Below are 18,496 nucleotides of genomic sequence, written 5' to 3'. Positions count from 1 at the left end.
TTCTATCATGTGAAGTGTCATGTTTGGTCTTCAAGTGTTATTGCATGTTCCTACACATGTTTCACGTGTCCATGTTCCTTCCTAAGTGTCGTTCGATGTTAGGTCCATATACTACTAGTGTAGCCCCTTATCATTATTAATGCAACTCCCTTATTATATTTTTGTGCCCATGTAGTCCCCATAAAGTTAGTGTTATTCCCTTACAATATTATTGTTATGTAGGCTCTCATTATATTGTGACCCCTTAGACTCCTATATATAGAAAGGAGGTCTTGTCATTTGTATCAACCAAGAATTTTTCATTTTTATAATGTAAAGGAGGTTTTCCCCTCGAAGAGGCTTATTTTTAAGTCCTTGATCTATTTCTTCTTCTATTTTGTGAGTTGGTTGCATAACATTTGGTATCAGAACTTTGGATTCTAGGGTTTCACTGCTTCAAACAGGTCATCATGGAATTTGTGCTATAACTATTTTTTATATGAAGTTTCAAATGCTGACATTAAAACCCATTTGATCTAAAATATTTATGAACCTCGTGTCTGAATTTTAGACCTTATATCTTTATATCTTTGGATATATCATCCAAGGAAGTTCAAATTTTTACAGGCTCTCGAAATCCATCTGAAACAAGTGACCTTAAAAAAATTGTCATAACTTTCTCTCTGAGAATCAAATTAAAATTTCATAAAAATTGGAAGAAAGAGGATGGAATCTAGTTTGTTGTTTATCATTTTCAGGGACAAAGGGAAAAACAGGGACATGTGGAACTTCGTACAATTTTTCTCTATTGAAACAGTATATAATAAGGTAATGGTGGGAGATTGGGAATACCTATTTTCTGGAGAATCCAATCTCGATCAGACTTATGGGGTTGGAAATAGGACTCAGACAGCTACCAAAAGACATAATTTCAGACCTTGGAGATCCGAAATTACATAGATAAATTAGATTCAATATCAAGCTCCTACAAAGCGAAAAAACAAGGTGTGCAATTTTTTTTTTTAATTGCATAAGTTTTGTTTCATAAAGTAGTTTAAAGTGATTCAAATGGAATTGTGAAGCATAATTATCATTAATTTATGCCTCGAATAAATAAAAGGGAAACACATAATAAGAAACCTGAAAGCTCTATTATGACTCATGAAGAAAAGGAAGAAATGCAACATGATATATCAAAATTTCGAGACCAAGTGAAACAAATTTCACTCTGACAAAAAGTAACAAAAGGTAAGATGGATGCTATAGAAGAAAAACTAAAAGGCAACATTGAATATTTGAAGAAATACATGTAAGTTTTGAAGGGAGGTTTGATAAATTAGCTAGAAGAAATGCTTCCTAATGGCAAAAAGGTAGTAGAGAAAACTCGTGATGAGAACAAAAGAAATGTTAATCATTATTTCCTAGACTCCAACATTGGATTGAAGACCCACCATATTCCAAAGATCGATATGAGGAAGTTTGATGGCAAGGATCCTGTAACATGGATACTACAAATGGAGCAATATTTTGATCTCCACAATGTGAAAAACACACAAAAGGCACACATTGCAACTTTATATTTGCATCCTAATCAATTTGTATGGTATCGATGGCTTTTGTCTCATAAAGAAATTGTCACTTCTTTATCCAATGGATAAATCTCAAACAAAAGGGTTCAATGGTGGAGCACATTGAGGACTTGCAAAAATTGAATATAAAGGTAAATGATATTCTAGAGGAGCATAGGACTGTTGTGTTCATAAGTACTTTAAAGGATAACATCCAACATGAGGTTCACCTTTGAAAACCTAATTCATTGGAGAAGGAATTCAGGTTTACAGGAAAAATTGAAAGAAAAATTATGGCAACAAGGAATCCTACCACTCACAACTACAAAAATGGAAGTATTGTTGCTCCTAGCCTTCCACAACCTACAAGGTTGACACCACAATAAGTGGAAGTAAAAAGAGAAAAAGGGTTGTTACAATTATGATAGAAAATACACTAAAGGTCATAAGTGTGATGAGAAGAAATTAATTTACATAGACTCAGAAGAGGAAGAATAAAAGGAACAAGAAATGTCAAAAGAAGAGGATACACAACAAGAACCAACCTCAGAGAAAGAAGAAATGAATCCGAAAATATATTGTAATGCATTGACAAGAATTACCACTCCGCAAACTCTCAAGATAGAAGGACATGTCAAGAAGAAAAAGGTAATAGTGTTGATTGATTTGGGTAGTACCCATAATTTTATTCATTATAAGGTATCTAAGGAATTGAATTGTTTCTTATATCCAACACTAGAGTGTCAAGTGATGGTCACAAATGGAGGAAGCATAAATTTCTCTGGAAAGTGCCATAATATGAAGCTATCCATGGGAGAATATTTATTGAATAGTCCAATGATTTCCATTCCAATGGGTGGTGCTGATGTTGTACCAAGAGACCAATGGTTGCAATCTTTGGGTATGATAGCTATTAATTTTCAAAAAAAAATTCTTCATTTTTTTGTGAAGGAAAGGATGTTTAATTAAGGGGTATCACAGGGAAAATAGGAGAGATAATCATCTCTAATGGCATGACAAAGATTCTAAAGAAAGAACAATGAGGTGTATTTGCACAATCATGTTCACTAGAGGTTCAAACAACGAAATCATCTATCTCTTCAGGTCTCCAAAAAGTCTTGGACAATCATTCTAAGGTTCAAGCAGTGGAAGATCACATCGATCATCAAAAACAAGTTCTCCAACTCTTAAAGGATAACCTCAATTTGGTACAAAATTGAACGAAACATTAGGCAAATCAACATCACAGTGAAAGAAGTTTTGATGTAAGCGACTGGGAATTTTTACGACTACAACCAGAAAAATAAATGTACCTCAAGCAAGCTAAGAAGGATAATAAATTATCACCAAAGTACTATGGTTCATGCAAGGTATTGAAATAGATTGATACTATGGCATACAAATGGGAGCTTCCTGCATCTTCCTAAGTGCACCCAGTTCTAAATGTTTCATTCTTAAAAAAGGCTATAGGTGGCAAGCTCCCAGTTCAAACAATATTGTCGGAACTTGGTGAGGAAGGAAAAATAATATTGGAAACTGAAGCAATCATGAAAATAAGAACCCGACAGCTACGAAATCGATCAATTTCGAAGTATCTCATCAAGTGGAAGAACTTACCCACTGAATATTCCACATGAGAGGATGAGATTTTTTTACAGAAGAATCCAAAACTACTCAAGCGTTAAGGACACCACCTTTTTAAAGGAGAAGGGCATGTTAGGTCCCTATACTACTAATGTAGCCCCTTATTATTATTAGTGCAACCACCTTATTATATTGTTGTGTCCATGTAGTCCCCATATTGTTATTATTGTGCCCCATATAAGCCCACTATTGTTAGTGTTATGCCCTTACAATATTATTTTTATGTAGGCTCTTATTATATTGTGACCCCTTCGACTCCTATATATAGAAAGGAGGTCTTGTCATTTGTATCAACCAAGAATTGTTCATTTGTGTAATGTAAAGGAGGTTTCCCCCTCGAAGAGGCTTATTTTGAAGTTGTTGATCTATTTCTTTTTCTATTTTATGAGTCGGTTGCATAACATTGGATCACTAAGAGAAGCTACAATGCACTTTCAAGTCATAATGCCCTTTCTAGTCACAAAATGACACTTATGTGTCGCAACTACACACAATTTGTTTGTTGCACTTAGAAATTGCTTGTGAACTAGAATTTTGATGTATATTTCTTAGTATTGGGTCATATCTAAGATTTAGTGATGAGTTGAGATGTTTAACACTCCATTTTACACATAACTTAGTGTGTTTTTAAATGTTTCACCCTTCCATACTTAGCCATTTTTCTGGATTTGTAAACTTCCTTTTTGGCTTGGAGGAGTTCACTACACACTTCTAAGGCCTAGTAGTGACCCCCTTACTTAGCCATTGTTTTGGCTTTGTAAACTTCCTTTTTGGCTTGGAGGAGTTCACTACACACTTCTAAGGCCTAGTAGTGAACCCCTTGTCAGCTATAAATTCACCCCATCCCAAGCTCTCCCTCTCCCTTATGTGCATTGTACAATTCTAGTTAGTAATGATCCCTCTACTTATTGCTTACTTTCCCTCATTGCACCAGTCCTACCTCAACCTCCTAGTGTAGTGCATTGTACACTCCTAGTGGGAAGTGATGCTCCTCCTTGTGCATTAGAACTATGACATGCACCATCCTTGTGGTCATGGCCTTCCTCTGTAGCACATGACATAGTCTCAGTGAATAGTCCTTGAAGCCTTACCTCTTGCAACTACAACCTGCGCACACCTTAGCCTCCTCCTCCTCTAGAACTATGCATGGTGCAATATCAGTGAGTAATGATGCCCTTCTCTATCTCCTACAAGTGTGATCTATGCCAAAAAGGCCCCTCTCTCTCCCCCTTATGCATCCTTAATCCACAGTTAGAAAATTTGCATGAATCATGTTAGAATAGGAGATTTTTGGGCTAATGTTTTCTTGCCATGAGTGATCTATATCTGCAAGTTTTAAATAAAGCATGGAAAACATGTGTGAGGAGATTTGTCAAGAAAAGTTCTCTGAGAAATTTTCTTGAAGGAAAATTCACAAAAGGCACATATTATGACAAGTGAAGGAATGTGGGATCCAAATTATCAAAGTGACCCATGAATACTCCATTACATATCTAGACCCTTTGGAGGTTAGAAAGCAATAAGAATGCAAGATCTATTACAAGTATTGAAGACATAGTGGCAGTTCCGTCACTTATCAAAGAACTCCATGTTACAAGTCACCATGGGTCAAAGTCATCAATGTCAATGAATTTTCATGTTGTCGTCACATGATGATGTGGAAATAATGATGTAATTTTGGAAATATTTTAAACCTAAATATGTGGAAGTCCAAGGGTCATATATGGACAAAAGAGTCATTAGGAAAAGTCCAAAAGTCTCATGGAAGTCAAAGATAAAATTATAAGTCTAAGAGTCACAAGGGTAGTTCAAGAGTCATGGGGATATGAAACGTCATTCATATTGTTATAAAAGAAGCCTCATTACTCAAGAAAAGGACTTTTCACCTTGGCTTCTCCAACTAGGCATTAGAGAGAAATATTGTTCTTTTGGAGAGAAAGTAGTGGCTTAATGATCCACCATTGGAGCTAGTTGTGTCTCATTGTATCAATGTATTGCAGAACTTTCACTTAATATTTGAAGCTCATTGAGCCAACACACTTTCATGCATATATCATGAATGTTTTAAGACTATTATTTATATGTTTTTGGTATGTGTTTTCTAATCATGTACTAAAGAAATTGAACTATTTCATTTGCTTTGGTGCTCATGTTGTTGAATTTGTGTTCTAATTGTTTTAATGATTTGTATGTCTATGTGAACTATTTCACTATATGGTTAAATATTCTTTCATATGTATGTGTGTGTGCTTTCATTAGAGTGCTACTATTACTTTTCTTCTAAAGACTCACTTTCTCTTCCCTTTTGGTGAAATAACCTTGATACATGTTGTAATTGAACATTTCACAAGGCATACTTAGTTGCTCATTCAAAAGTACATGTGTGTTGATCTCTCATGATAACTATTGTATCCAAGGAGAATACTTAAGAACATGGCAGCTAGGCCACATTTCCAGATGGGGCTCCCATACTAAACAATGTGAGGTTTAATTGGGACTTCATATCAGAGAAACCCCTCGTATGTTGGATGGATCCATCCCTATCAACATTATGGCACTAGAAGGAGGGAAACGTTTATATGGTTGACAGTTCACCACATCCTAGCAAAGAAACTTCCATGCAAGGTGTTGGTTGCTAACTTTTCCTATTTTAACCCTTTCCTGAACTCATTTCATGCCCTTGTTGGTCGATTTTCATTCTAAATATCGAAGGTAAACCTATTGTCATGTCTTTGTGAATTATTAATCATTGAAGCATAGTCATAGGGGATTCTTGCCTAAAGCAACATGATAACTTAAGTTTTCATGCAGATTTGGAGGAATGATGATCAAAGACATGATTCAACATATGATGGCCATTGAGCTAGCAACATTATCTTTGGATATCAGCTGCAACGGTGGATCAACCTATTGACTAGCACATTTTCTATCTTTGAATTCTGTTGTATCTCCAGAAATTGTTATGTATTTGCAAGTAGACAATTGTCGTTATCTTAGGCATTGTTAGTTGATTTATGAAATGTATAAGTATTGATTTCAGGGCTAATAAAGCCACCGCTAGGAGATATAAGATATTTTTGAGTTGTAACAACAGACTTCTGCAATGATATTTTTCTTAATACAATTGTTGATCCCTTGAGTATTTTATAGATCTCGATCTTGCCACAACCTTCATCAGTGAGTTGGGCCCACTTTTCTCACTAGGTGTTGTTGGATTAGATGCCTTTGTGTGTAGGTTTATTTTCTGTTGTGTTATCTCTTTATTTCATAATGATTCAGTGTGTTACTATGAGTCTTAACTTGTTGTTACTCTTACTTGTTGTTACAATTATAACTTGTTGTTACAAGGTGTTATGTTAGGTCCCTATACTACTAGTGTAACCCCTTATTGTTATTAGTAAAATCCCCTTATTATATTGTTGTGTCCATTTAGTCCCCATATTGTTATTATTATGCCCCATATAAGCCCACTATTGTTATTATTATGCCCTTACATTATTATTGTTATGTCAGCTCTGATTATATTATGACCCCTTAGACTCCTATATATAGGAAGGAGGTCTTGTCATTTGTATCATCCAAGAATTTTTCATTTGTGTAATGTAATGAGGTTTCCCCCTTGAAGAGGCTTATTTCTAAGGCATCGATCTATCTTTTCTATCTTTTTGTGAGCTGGTTTCCTAACATTTGGTATCAGAGATTTGGATTCTAGGGTTTCATTGCTCCAAATAGGACATCGTGGAATTTGCGCTATAATTTTTTTGTGGGACGTTTTAGAAGCTAAAAAAAAACCCATTTGAGATGAAATCGTGTTGAACCTTGGGTTTGAAATTCAGATCTTGTGTTGCTATATTTTCGGAGATATGATCTAAAGAATTTAGGTTTTTGCAAGCTACAGAATTTCATCTAAAACAGGTCATCGTGGAATTTTCACTATAACATTTTCACTACGACATTTCAGAACATAAAATAAAAACCCATTTGAGAAGAAAGCGGTCCAAACTTTGGGTCTGAATTTCGGATCTTGTTTCGCTATATTTTCGGATATATGATCTAAGGAAGTTAGGGTTTTGGCAGACTCCTGAATTACATTATAAACATGTCACCTTGGGAAAATCGTCATAACTTTCTCTCTGAGCATTAGATTGAAATTTCGTAAGAAATTTCATAAAGATGACAAAATGTAGCTTTCTATGTCTATTTTTTAGATCCAAAGGTCGAAACAGTGACATGTAGAAATTCATACAAGTTTGCTCTTCTAAAAAGGTATATAATCAGGTCATCTTGGGAGATTGTGCATAACTCTTTCTTCGAGAATGCAATTTCAATAAGACAAGTGGCATTGGAAAGAGGACACAGAGGGCTACTATAGGTCATGATTGTAGAACTTAAAGATCAAAAAGTACAAAGTTACACTTGTTTCAAGATCGAGCTCCTAAAATCAAGAAAAAATGAGATGAGTAAGTTTGATGGCAAGGACCATCTAAATTGGATACTACAGATGGAGAAATATTTTGATCTACATGGTGTACCATTGTTACAAAAGGTATGTATTGCATCTTCATATTTAGAACCAGATCAATTTTTATGGTATAAAGAGCCTTGTTGTCGTAAACCACTCGTTACATGGTCAATTTTCACGAAGGAAATGATAGCACATTATGAGGATACAAAGAGAAACACCTTCTTTAGCCAATCGATAAATGTCAAACAAAAGGGTTTAATGGCAGAGCACATTGAGGACTTTCAAAGATTGCATATAAGGGTAAATTATATTCTAGAGAAGCAAAACATAAATAGTTTTATCTATGCTATGAAAGTTGATATCAATGGTATGAAATCATATTGGAAGAAAGGCATGGAAGATTTGAAGAAAGACATGGAAGGTTTGAAGGAAGGTGGGACAAAGATGCTACAAGAAAGGCCCCCTAATGACAAAAAGGATCAAGAAACATCAAAAGAAGAGGATGTACACCAGGAACCAACCCTAGAGAAAGAACAAATGAATCTGACCATATCTTGTACCGCAATGGAAAGAATAACCACTCCTCAAACTCTCAGGATAGAAGGACATATCAATAAGAAAAAGGTTCAAGAAGTGAAATATCACATCAAGAAAGAAGAAATGAATATGACCATATCTTGTAATTCATTGACCAGAATTACCACTCAAACTATCAGGATAGAAGGAGATATCAAGAAGAAAAATGTTCAAGGAGTGAAATATTACATCGAGTATCAAGAAATGAATTCAACCATATCTTGTAATGCATTGGAGAAAATTACCACTCCTCAAACTCTCAAGATAGAAGGACATATCAAGAAGAAAAATATTCAAGCATTGAAAGATCACATCGAGCAACAACAAGTTCTCCAACTTTTAAAGGATAACGCCACTTTGGTACAAAATCGAATGAAACAATAGGCAGATCAACATTGTAGTGAAAGAAGTTTTGATGTAGGTGATTCGGTATTTTTATAGCTACATCTCAAGCAAGCTATTTATGAGAAAGAAATGTATGAAATACTACATGCACTTAAGAAATGGTGACCTTACATAATGGGAAGACACTTCAAGGTAAAAATGGATCATGATAGTCTTAAATACTTTTTAGAACAAAATATTATCTTTAGAAGAATAGAAAAAATGGGTCACAAATATGTTGGGCTATGACTTTGAAATCATCTACAAAAAAGGGAAGAAAAATGTTGTTGCAAATGCACTCTCAAGAAAGGATGAGGATGTGGAAGCATTGTTTTGTGTTATTTCTATTATCCAACTAGATTGGATAAACAAAGGAAGGGATGAATGGAAGAAGGACGAAGAAGTGTGGCCACTCATTCAAAAGTTGCAGAAGATCCCAGTTCAAACAATATTGTTAGAACTTGACGAGGAAGGAAAAATAAGATTGGAACCTGGAGTAGTCCCAGAAACAAGAACCCAACAGCTACAAAATCGATCAATTTCAGAGTATCTCATCAAGTGGAAGAACTTACCCATTGAAGATTCCACATGGGAGGACAAGAATTTATACAAAAGTGTCAAGAACTACTCAAGCGTTGAGGACAACAGTTTTTGAAGGAGAGGCATGTTAGGTCCCTATACTACTAGTGTAACCCCTTATTGTTATTAGTACAATCCCCTTATTATATTGTTGTGTCCATTTAGTCCCCATATTGTTATTATTGTGCCCTTACATTATTATTGTTATGTCGGCTCTAATTATATTATGACCCCTTAGACTCCTATATATACAAAGGAGGTCTTGTCATTTGTATCATCCAAGAATTGTTCATTTGTGTAATGTAAAGGAGGTTGCTCCCTCAAAGAGGATTATTTATAAGGCGTTGATCTATCTTTTCTATCTTTTTGTGAGCTGGTTTCCTAACATTGTTATGTTATGGTTGAATGTTCAATGCTAGGTAGGGAAGATGTGGCTTGCATATATCTTGCATGATAAACTTGAAATAACTAGTCGAGCCCTAGGTTGACAATTAATGTGGAATTGGGTGAATTGAGTGATTCATAACTGAACACCAACATTTTGGCGCCATTGTCACGGAGGCTATTGAAGGTTCAAAAGTACGATTAATATTGAACATAGGACCATTCTTTCGTCCTAGGGAGGGAAATTTTTCACCCTGCTCCAGCTCTTAAGCATTAGATTGTTTGTTTTTTTTCATAAGAACCATTCTCTCATCCTGGGAAGGCAAGTTTTTCACCCTATTTCAGGTCCTGAGATTATAATTTTGTGGTTGGCTTGCTTTCCTTCTTTTTGTCGAGCCACTCTCTCATCCCAGGGAGGGAAGTCTTCACCCTACTGCATGCCCTGATCTTTTAATTTATTTGAATGTTTTCCTTTTATTTTATGATTGCATGAAAAGAGATACAAATAAAATGGGTAGAGGAAGACCCCCAAAGAGAGGAAGGAAAGATCTAGGTAGAATACCTATATCCAAGGAATCATTTCAAGAGTTGAATCAGCAACATCATCGTGAGTTGTTGTTAGGGTGAGATCTCATATGAGATCTAGAGGGCAGTCAGTTTCAGAACCAGAACCTCCCCCAATAACAGAAGCACAATTAGGGAATAATAAGTAGTAAGAAGAGAATCAGCAGAACTGAACATTGTGAGTTCAGGAGAAGAAGAAGACTCAAGGGAATTCACTACACCACTTGATCGAGGGAGTGTTGTTAAACAGACTCAACCACACATTATAGAACACCCAAAACCTGTCGAGATTCCAAGTAAATTTTGGAAGATATTCATGATCCTTGCAACTTCTTCGATCGAGATTCCAATTCGTGATATCAGGGGAGATGCACCTATGAAGCCTATTCCTCTGAAAACATTACCTCAATTTCATGGTCTTTCTTTTGAAGATCTTGAACCTTCCTATTTGAATTCGACATTGTCTGTTGGGGGTATGACTATATTTCTGATGGACAAAAAATGAAGATATTCCATGCAACTTTGAAGGGAACAGATTTTAGATGGTTCATGGGTTTATGAGGGAAATCTATTACTACATGGGATGATATGAAAATGATTTTGTTCGAAAATTATCAAGACTACTGAAAATCTCAAGATTTGAGAACAATTTCGGAAGAAATCACATTGGTAGATTTAGGTCGACGTGTTTCGATCTAACCAGTGTGGTTCATCATTAGGACAAGATGAAAAATCAGATCATAGCAGAAAGTTAAATAGGGAGTCAAGACCTTCTAACAACTAAGGAAAAAAATAGCTAGATAACGGCTATTTTGGATTAGATGGGTAAAAGCGTCGAAATACTAATTTATATAATATTATTTATTTATTTATTTATTTATTTATTATTATTATTATTATATATAAATTCATTTTTATAATTGAATCAATGATAAATACATTATATACTAATAATATATAACTAACCTAATCCTTAAAATAAAAATATTTACTATTTATTTTATTATTATTATTATTATTATTATTATTTATTTTAATTTATTTTTATAATTGAATCACTAATAATACAATATATATTAATATCTAACTAACCTGACCCTTACATAAAAATAAAAAGATAAGGGAATAAATAATCAAATAAAACAACTAAGTCAAAAAGTAAAAAAAATAAAAACAAAATTAATTAATTAATTAATTAATTAAAATTAAAATGGTTAAATAATAAGCTTAAATGAAATATGAAGGAAATAATTAGTTATAAAAAGAAAGAAAATAATTAAATTGGATATACAATAAATTTCAATGTACTATGAATAATCAAATTTAATTTTAATTATGTTATTTTATACTTATTCAAAAAAAAAAGAAAAAAGGAAGGGATAAAGGAACCAACCTCAGGGGGAAAATTAAGAAAAATAAAAACAGAAGGGAGGAGAAGGAGAAACGAAAGGAAGGAAGCTAAGAGGAAAGGGTCGGAATCCAACAACTATTGATTTTTCACCCGTCATCCCTAATAAGATTATAAGGCCACCTTTCTATTTCTATAGCTTCCCTAAATTTACAGTGATGAAAGTGAGAAATCTTCACAATGACCTTCGCCTCCTCAATCCATATATGATGATTGGTCTTCACAGCATGATAAGCTAAGGCTAAAGAGCAGTTCCTTCCATGCTTGATATCAGCAGCATGTTCCTTAATCCTTTGATTAATGGATCGACCTATTTCACCAATGTACGATGTTCCACAGGAGCATGGGATGACATAAACGACTTTCAAATATTTAGGGTCCACAGGAACTTTAGTTTATTTTAAGGAACTTCTTAAGGTATTAAGGGGTCGAAAGGTTGAGGGAACGTTGTGTTTCTTGAGGATTCTTGCAATCCTATCATTCGTCCCCTAGATGAAGGGGAGGTGAACTCCAAAACTACGATCAAAAGGGTCTTTTTTAGCCTTATGACTTTTGCAAGCTTTGAGGAAGGCTTTAAGGCCTTGTTTCTTACTGTAACCATTATTGATGAAAACCTCCAAGAGATGGGATTTCTCTTTAGAAAAATGGTCGACATCAGAAACCCTCATAGTACAAGTATCTAGAGTGCAAAGAACCCCCAACGTTTGAGCAGGGAAATGATGGGACCTGGCATGAATATACTGCTTAGTGTGGTTTTTCTTCAGAAAAACCTGATGGGAAAATGAACCATCCTCTTTTTTATAAATGAGGACACCTACGCAAGGAAGGCAACTATTAAATTCTTTCTCCATGGTAAACTTAATGGAGTTAGATTGATTTTATTAAGATGCTGAAATAAGAGATATAACTTATCTGGACCATGTTGCCAAATCGAGCATGTATCGTCTACAAATATTTTCCAAAGCTTAGGTTTAAGAATCATTGAGGCTAAAGCTTTCGATTCAAAATCTTCCATAAAAAGATTAGCAACAATAGGGGATAGGGCTGAGCCCATAGCCACACCACATGTTTGTTCATAGAACTCACCTTCGAAATAGAAGAATGTGTAAGTAAGGTAGATCTCGACTAATCTAGTGGTGTTAGGATTGGTAAGGTGAAAGATGACATCGAAGGCTTCTTTGATGGGGATGTTAGTGTACAAGGAAACAACATCAAAGCTTACCAGAATGTCCCCATCACTCCCAAGATCTATAGACTTTCGAAAATCCATAAGGAAGGAGCCCCCCCTTAGACCCATCGTCAACGCCATAGGTGGGCCAACCTACCTTTTAGCGAAATATCTAGCCTCCAACCTTAAGCCACTCGTTGGCCTCACATATTTGCTTGTTATATACTCCTCATCATTTGTCAATGAGTTACGAGATGTAAATTTTGATCATGGAGACATTCTGGTAAGCTTTGACGTTGTTTTCTTATACACTAACATCCCCATCAAAGAAGCCTTGGATTTCATCTTTCGCCTTACCAATCCCAACACCGCTAGATTAGTCGAGATCTACCTTACCTCGACGTTCTTCTGTTTCGAAGGTGAGTTCTATGAACAAACATGTGGTGTGGCATCGGGCTCACCCCTGTCCCCTCTTGTTGCTAATATTTTTATGGAAGATTTTGAATCCAAAGCTTTAGCCTCAGCAGTTCTTAAACCTAAGCTTTGGAAAATATTTGTAGGCGATACATGCTCGATTTGGCAACATGGTCCAAATAAGTTAGATCTCTTCTTTCAACATCTTAATAATCAATCTAACTCCATTAAGTTTACCATGGAGAAAGAATTTAATGGTTTCCTTCCTTTCCTAGATGTCCTCATTTCTAAAAAAGAGGATGACTCATTTTCCCATTAGGTTTTTCAGAAGAAAACCCACACTGAGCAATATCTTCATGCCAGGTCCCATCATTTCCCTGCTCAAAAGTTGGGGGTTCTTTGCACTCTAGCTACTCATGCTATGAGGGTTTCTGATGTCAACCATTTTTCTAAAGAGAAATCCCATCTCTTGGAGGTTTTCGTCAATAATGGTTACAGTAAGAAACAAGACCTTAAAGCCTTCCTCAAAGCTTGTAAAAGTCATAAGGCTAAAAAATACCCTTTTGATCATAGTTCTAGAGTTCACCTCCCCTTCATCCTGGGGACGACTGATAGGATTGCAAGAATCCTCAAGAAACACAACGTTCCCTCAACCTTTCAACCCCTTAATTCCTTAAGAATTTCCTTAAAATCACCTAAAGATCCTGTGGACCCTAAAGATTTGAAAGGCGTTTATGTCATCCCATGCTCCTGTGGAACATCGTACATTGGTGAAACAGGTTGATCCATTAATCAAAGGGTTAAGGAACACGCTGTTGATATCAAGCATGGAAGGACCCGTTGTTCAGCCTTAGCTGAGCATGCTCTGAAGACCAATCATCATATATGCATTGAGGAGGCGAAGGTCATTGCGAAGATTTCTCACTTTCATCACCGTAAATTTAGGGAAGCCATAGAAATTGAAAGGTGGCCTAATAATCTTAATAGGGACGACGGGTGGAAAATCAGTAGTTGTTGGATTCTGACCCTTTCCTCTTAGCTTCCTTCCTTTCATTTCTCCTTCTCCTCCCTTCGCTTTTTATTTTTCTTAATTTTCCCCCGTGAGGTTGGTTCCGTTATTCCTTTTTTTTTCTTTTTTTTTTTGAATAACTATAAAATAACATAATTAAAATTAAATTTGATTATTCATAGTACATCAAAATTTATTGTATATCCAATTTAATTATTTTCTTCCTTTTTATAACTAATTATTTCCTTCATATTTCGTTTAAGCTTATTATTTTACCATTTTATTTTTATTATTTATTTATTTATTTATTTATTTGACGTTTTGACTTAGTTGTTTTATTTCATTATTTATTCCCTTATATTTTTATTTTTATTTTAAGGGTTAGGTTAGTTATATATTAATATATATATTGTATTTATTAGTGATTCAATTATAAAAATAAATTAAAATAAATAAATAAATATTAATAATAATAATAATTAAATAAATAGTAGCCCGTAGAGGTTTAGTCTCGTGGCCAGCGGACGATCTGCTAAGTCGTCTATGCCACTGTGCAGGTCACAAGTTCGAGTCTCGTCTTAACCGAGGGTCATTCTTGCGGGCTGGGCAATTCCTCCTAGAGATTATAGTGGCAGCTGGTGGGATTCTACCCCATGTAACGCAAGTACGATACCATCGCCGTTGTCGATTCCACTAGTCAACAAAAAAAAAAATTTTTAAAAATAGTAAATATTCTTATTTTTAGGGTCAGGTTAGTTATATATTATTAGTATATAATGTATTTATCATTGATTCAATTATAAAAATAAATTTAAATAAATAAATATATAAATAAATAATATTAAATAAATTAGTATTTCGTCCTTTTTTCCCATCCAGTCCAAAATAGTCGTTTTTCCCTTAGCTATTAGAAGATATTGACTCCCTATTTAACTTTCTGCTATGATCTGATTTTTCATCTTGTCTTGATGATGAACCACACTAGTTGGTTCAAAACGCATTGGCCTAAATCTACCAATATGATTTCTTCTAAAATTGTTCTCAAATCAAAATGTGGATCACAAAAGCTTGAATTTGATTAAATCCCAAGATTTTAAGGAAGAAATTTTTAATATTATGAAAAAAGAGGATGAGAACATGGAGGAATTGTTGGGAGAAGGATCCCCTAGAGTTACTTTTGGGGTCAAAAGCCCAAGTTTTGGGGTAGAAAGCCCGAATTTTGTATAAAGGAATGTAAAGTCTCCGCATTTTGTGGTCGCAGAGCATGAAGATGAAAAGAGTTACTAAGGGTTTTCCACCCTTATTTTGTATAAGTCATGTCAGATTTAGAGATCTACTCATGGTCCACGGACCATGGGATTGTATAAAAAGGGAGTCTTAGAAGAGTCTGAGATAGTTTAGTTGAACTCAGTAGAGTCTTGCTATGTTTTATGTATGGGTTTGTGAGAGCTAAGAGCGAAGAGTCTTAGCGTATGAAGAGGCTCTGTAGCTAAGTGCGCAGAGACCTAGGATAGAAGTCCACAGCTGAGTGTGCGGATCCCAGAAGCTGCCTGCGCAGGGTAGTCAAAGTCTATACTGGATATTTGAATCAATAATAAAAAGGAGTATTCTGAAATTACCTGTGTTTTTTACTTATGTTCATTGCATGCGATTATGTTATGTTGAATACTGGGTTTATGTTTAATGCTATATTGATGCGCGAATCTATGTATTTTACTCTATCATATGAATGCAAGTAGGAATATATGTTTACGTGAAGATAACTAATGCATGTTAAAGTAACCAGAACCTTATTGAATCTAGGTAGATACAGAAGTAAGAGTGATTACAGGGGCGTGTAAGTGCCTGCCCTATCTATTTAGGGCCTGCAAAGGATGACCAGAGACTTCTATGGAGGCTTCAAGGATGAATAAGAGAAGTACTTTGATAAGACCTAAAGGGATTATTGATTTGCACGAAAGGAGGTTAGGGAAAATAACCGACATCACAACCATCTTAGGGTATAGAATCTTGGTTCCTACATCCCCCCATACTGCTTCGGGTGAGACTTCAGTGCACGCTCCATAGATTGATGCCGAAAGGGCCAGTAGTGTAGGGATTTGCTTGGCTTCTTAACACTGAACTTGGGTTAGGGCCCATCAAGCCAACAAATGGTTCCATTGTCGTGACCGGGATCTGCATAATGAGATGTGTGATGTCACATCATTGGAATCCAACTAAGAACGAGATTGAAGACTAGTTGGATAGAAAGATCCACAAATTCACAGCGCAAGAAAACATGAATCTGTGATTGATGAAAGAGCAATGGTTGGATAGATATATGTACACAGAGATACATGAAATCTTATTCTGCTCCTTCCCCATTGAATTATACGAGTGGATCACGAAGGTGGCAGACAGATAAGGGAGGTGGAGGCTTGACGATCCGATTGTCTGGACCCAGAGTTAGTGTAGAAATTAGAAGCCTTTGAAGATAAGATTGTGTGCATTATTGATCATTGGCTCAATTGTATCATAGGAGGGTTTGTGACAAAGTTTGCAGTCAATAATTTGGTCAGTTACAGCGAAGCAGAGAGCCGCTTCTTGAAGGGGCCACGAGGTAAGTATTTGAAATCATTAAATACTTGGATTAAGATGCTTTTGTGTGAAAAGTGGGTTATGCAGTTAGTGGAAGGAATTTCAGGGATGGAGGAAGAAAAGGCCCTGAATATAGCCCATTGATTGAGTCTCCTCTGAGTGATGACAAAGGAGAAGCACAAGCTTCTCTGCTGAGTGCTATTCAGTTGATAAGGGATTCCCGCAAATACCTACACTGTCTCCATCCTCACCTCCTCTATCCACACCGCCTCCATCCTCACATCCACCACTTACCCCATCACCCACACTTCCGCCACCTCCACCACCATTCAAAATGGCGAACTTTGTAAAGCTACCTGTGTTCAAGGGTGTAGGAAATTAAGATCCGGACCAGTTTTGGTTCGTTGCGAAGGTTGTGTGGGAAGCTCAGGGTATCACGAATGATCAAATGAAGAAAGCAATGTTGGTTAGTGCTTTTCAGGACCGCACACTAACTTGGCACATTAAGTACTGCATTGATAATCTGACGTCTACATTGGCTGATATCCAGTCTGCAATGAATAAGGAATATAGTAGACCTAAGTCTGGGGCGCAACCAATTATGGGATTCAAGGAAATCATGATGAATCTTGGAGAGACGCCCTTAGATTTTGATTAAATATTGAAGTGTATGATTCGTGAAGCTAACATGAATCTGACTGATGGGCAGCACCACAAATGGTTTGTGGCCTCACTCCTGCCTCACCTGAGGGTTGCACTATCACAACAGAAGATCGGGACCCAGGCGAAAGCTTTGGAAATTGCGATGACATTGCACGAGACAACAATGTAGGATGCTAATCTGGGGGTTGAGAAAATTCACGCACAATTGTAGAACCTTTGCCTTGAAATGCAAATTCTAAAGAAGGATAGAACAACTCGACCAGAGGTGTGTGAAGAAGTGTGGTGCCTAAAATGCAAAGCCAAGGGCATGACAAAGGTCACTTCCCTGTTTTCACAAATTATGTTGCATCAGGGGGACCAATGCCTCTGAAGCCGGAAGCTGTAGCAGGGCCAAGTATAGGGCCCGTGATATGGTGTGCTATATGTCAAGTAGCTAGGAACATGCGACAAACAATTGCCATTTGTTGCAAAAATTCGTACAGACACCGCAATAGCTCTTCTACAACTTTTGTCAATCTGTGGGTCATGATGAGCGTAATTGTCGAAGTTACGAATTAATGATGGATAGGATACCTACATATACGGTGTAGGAAGAAACAGAGCCTCCGGACCAAGGTGCTAAAGGAGGGCAAGGCGAGTATCAGGGGCATGGTCAAGGCTGAGGTGGACGAGGACTAGTAGAGGTCGAGAGTAGATTATTTGTTACAATTGTGGAGGATCAAGACACTATGTGCGAGACTGACTGAATCTGACACGACTGTCATGCCGTTATTGTACTTAGTTTGACCAGGTGATGTAGGATTTCCCTATATTTTTAGCTAAGATACGTGGGAAGGGGGTGTAGCCTCAGCAACTGACTCAGAACCTACAAATGATGAGGGCTAAGCCTCGTGAGGAAGAACCCAAGGTAAATATTGTGCTGTGGAGTGGAGTGAGGATTAGTGAGGATAAGGGTAAGCAGCCTGAGGAAGGTGAGTGGGTCTACAAAGCACCAGAAAAGGAGACCAGGTTTGATCTAGAACACGCAAAAGAAACATTTATGGAAGAAAAGAAAAGTTTCACTGATGCCTCTACCTCAGGGAGTTAGGACAAACCATTGAGGAAATGGCCCTGT

The sequence above is a fragment of the Pinus tabuliformis genome, chromosome 8 (genome assembly GCF_031772625.1).
Source record: "Pinus tabuliformis cultivar Carrire ecotype Pingquan chromosome 8, CPIR1, whole genome shotgun sequence".
NCBI classification, from domain to species: domain Eukaryota; kingdom Viridiplantae; phylum Streptophyta; class Pinopsida; order Pinales; family Pinaceae; genus Pinus; species Pinus tabuliformis.
Note: the sequence above shows the minus strand (reverse complement) of the source record.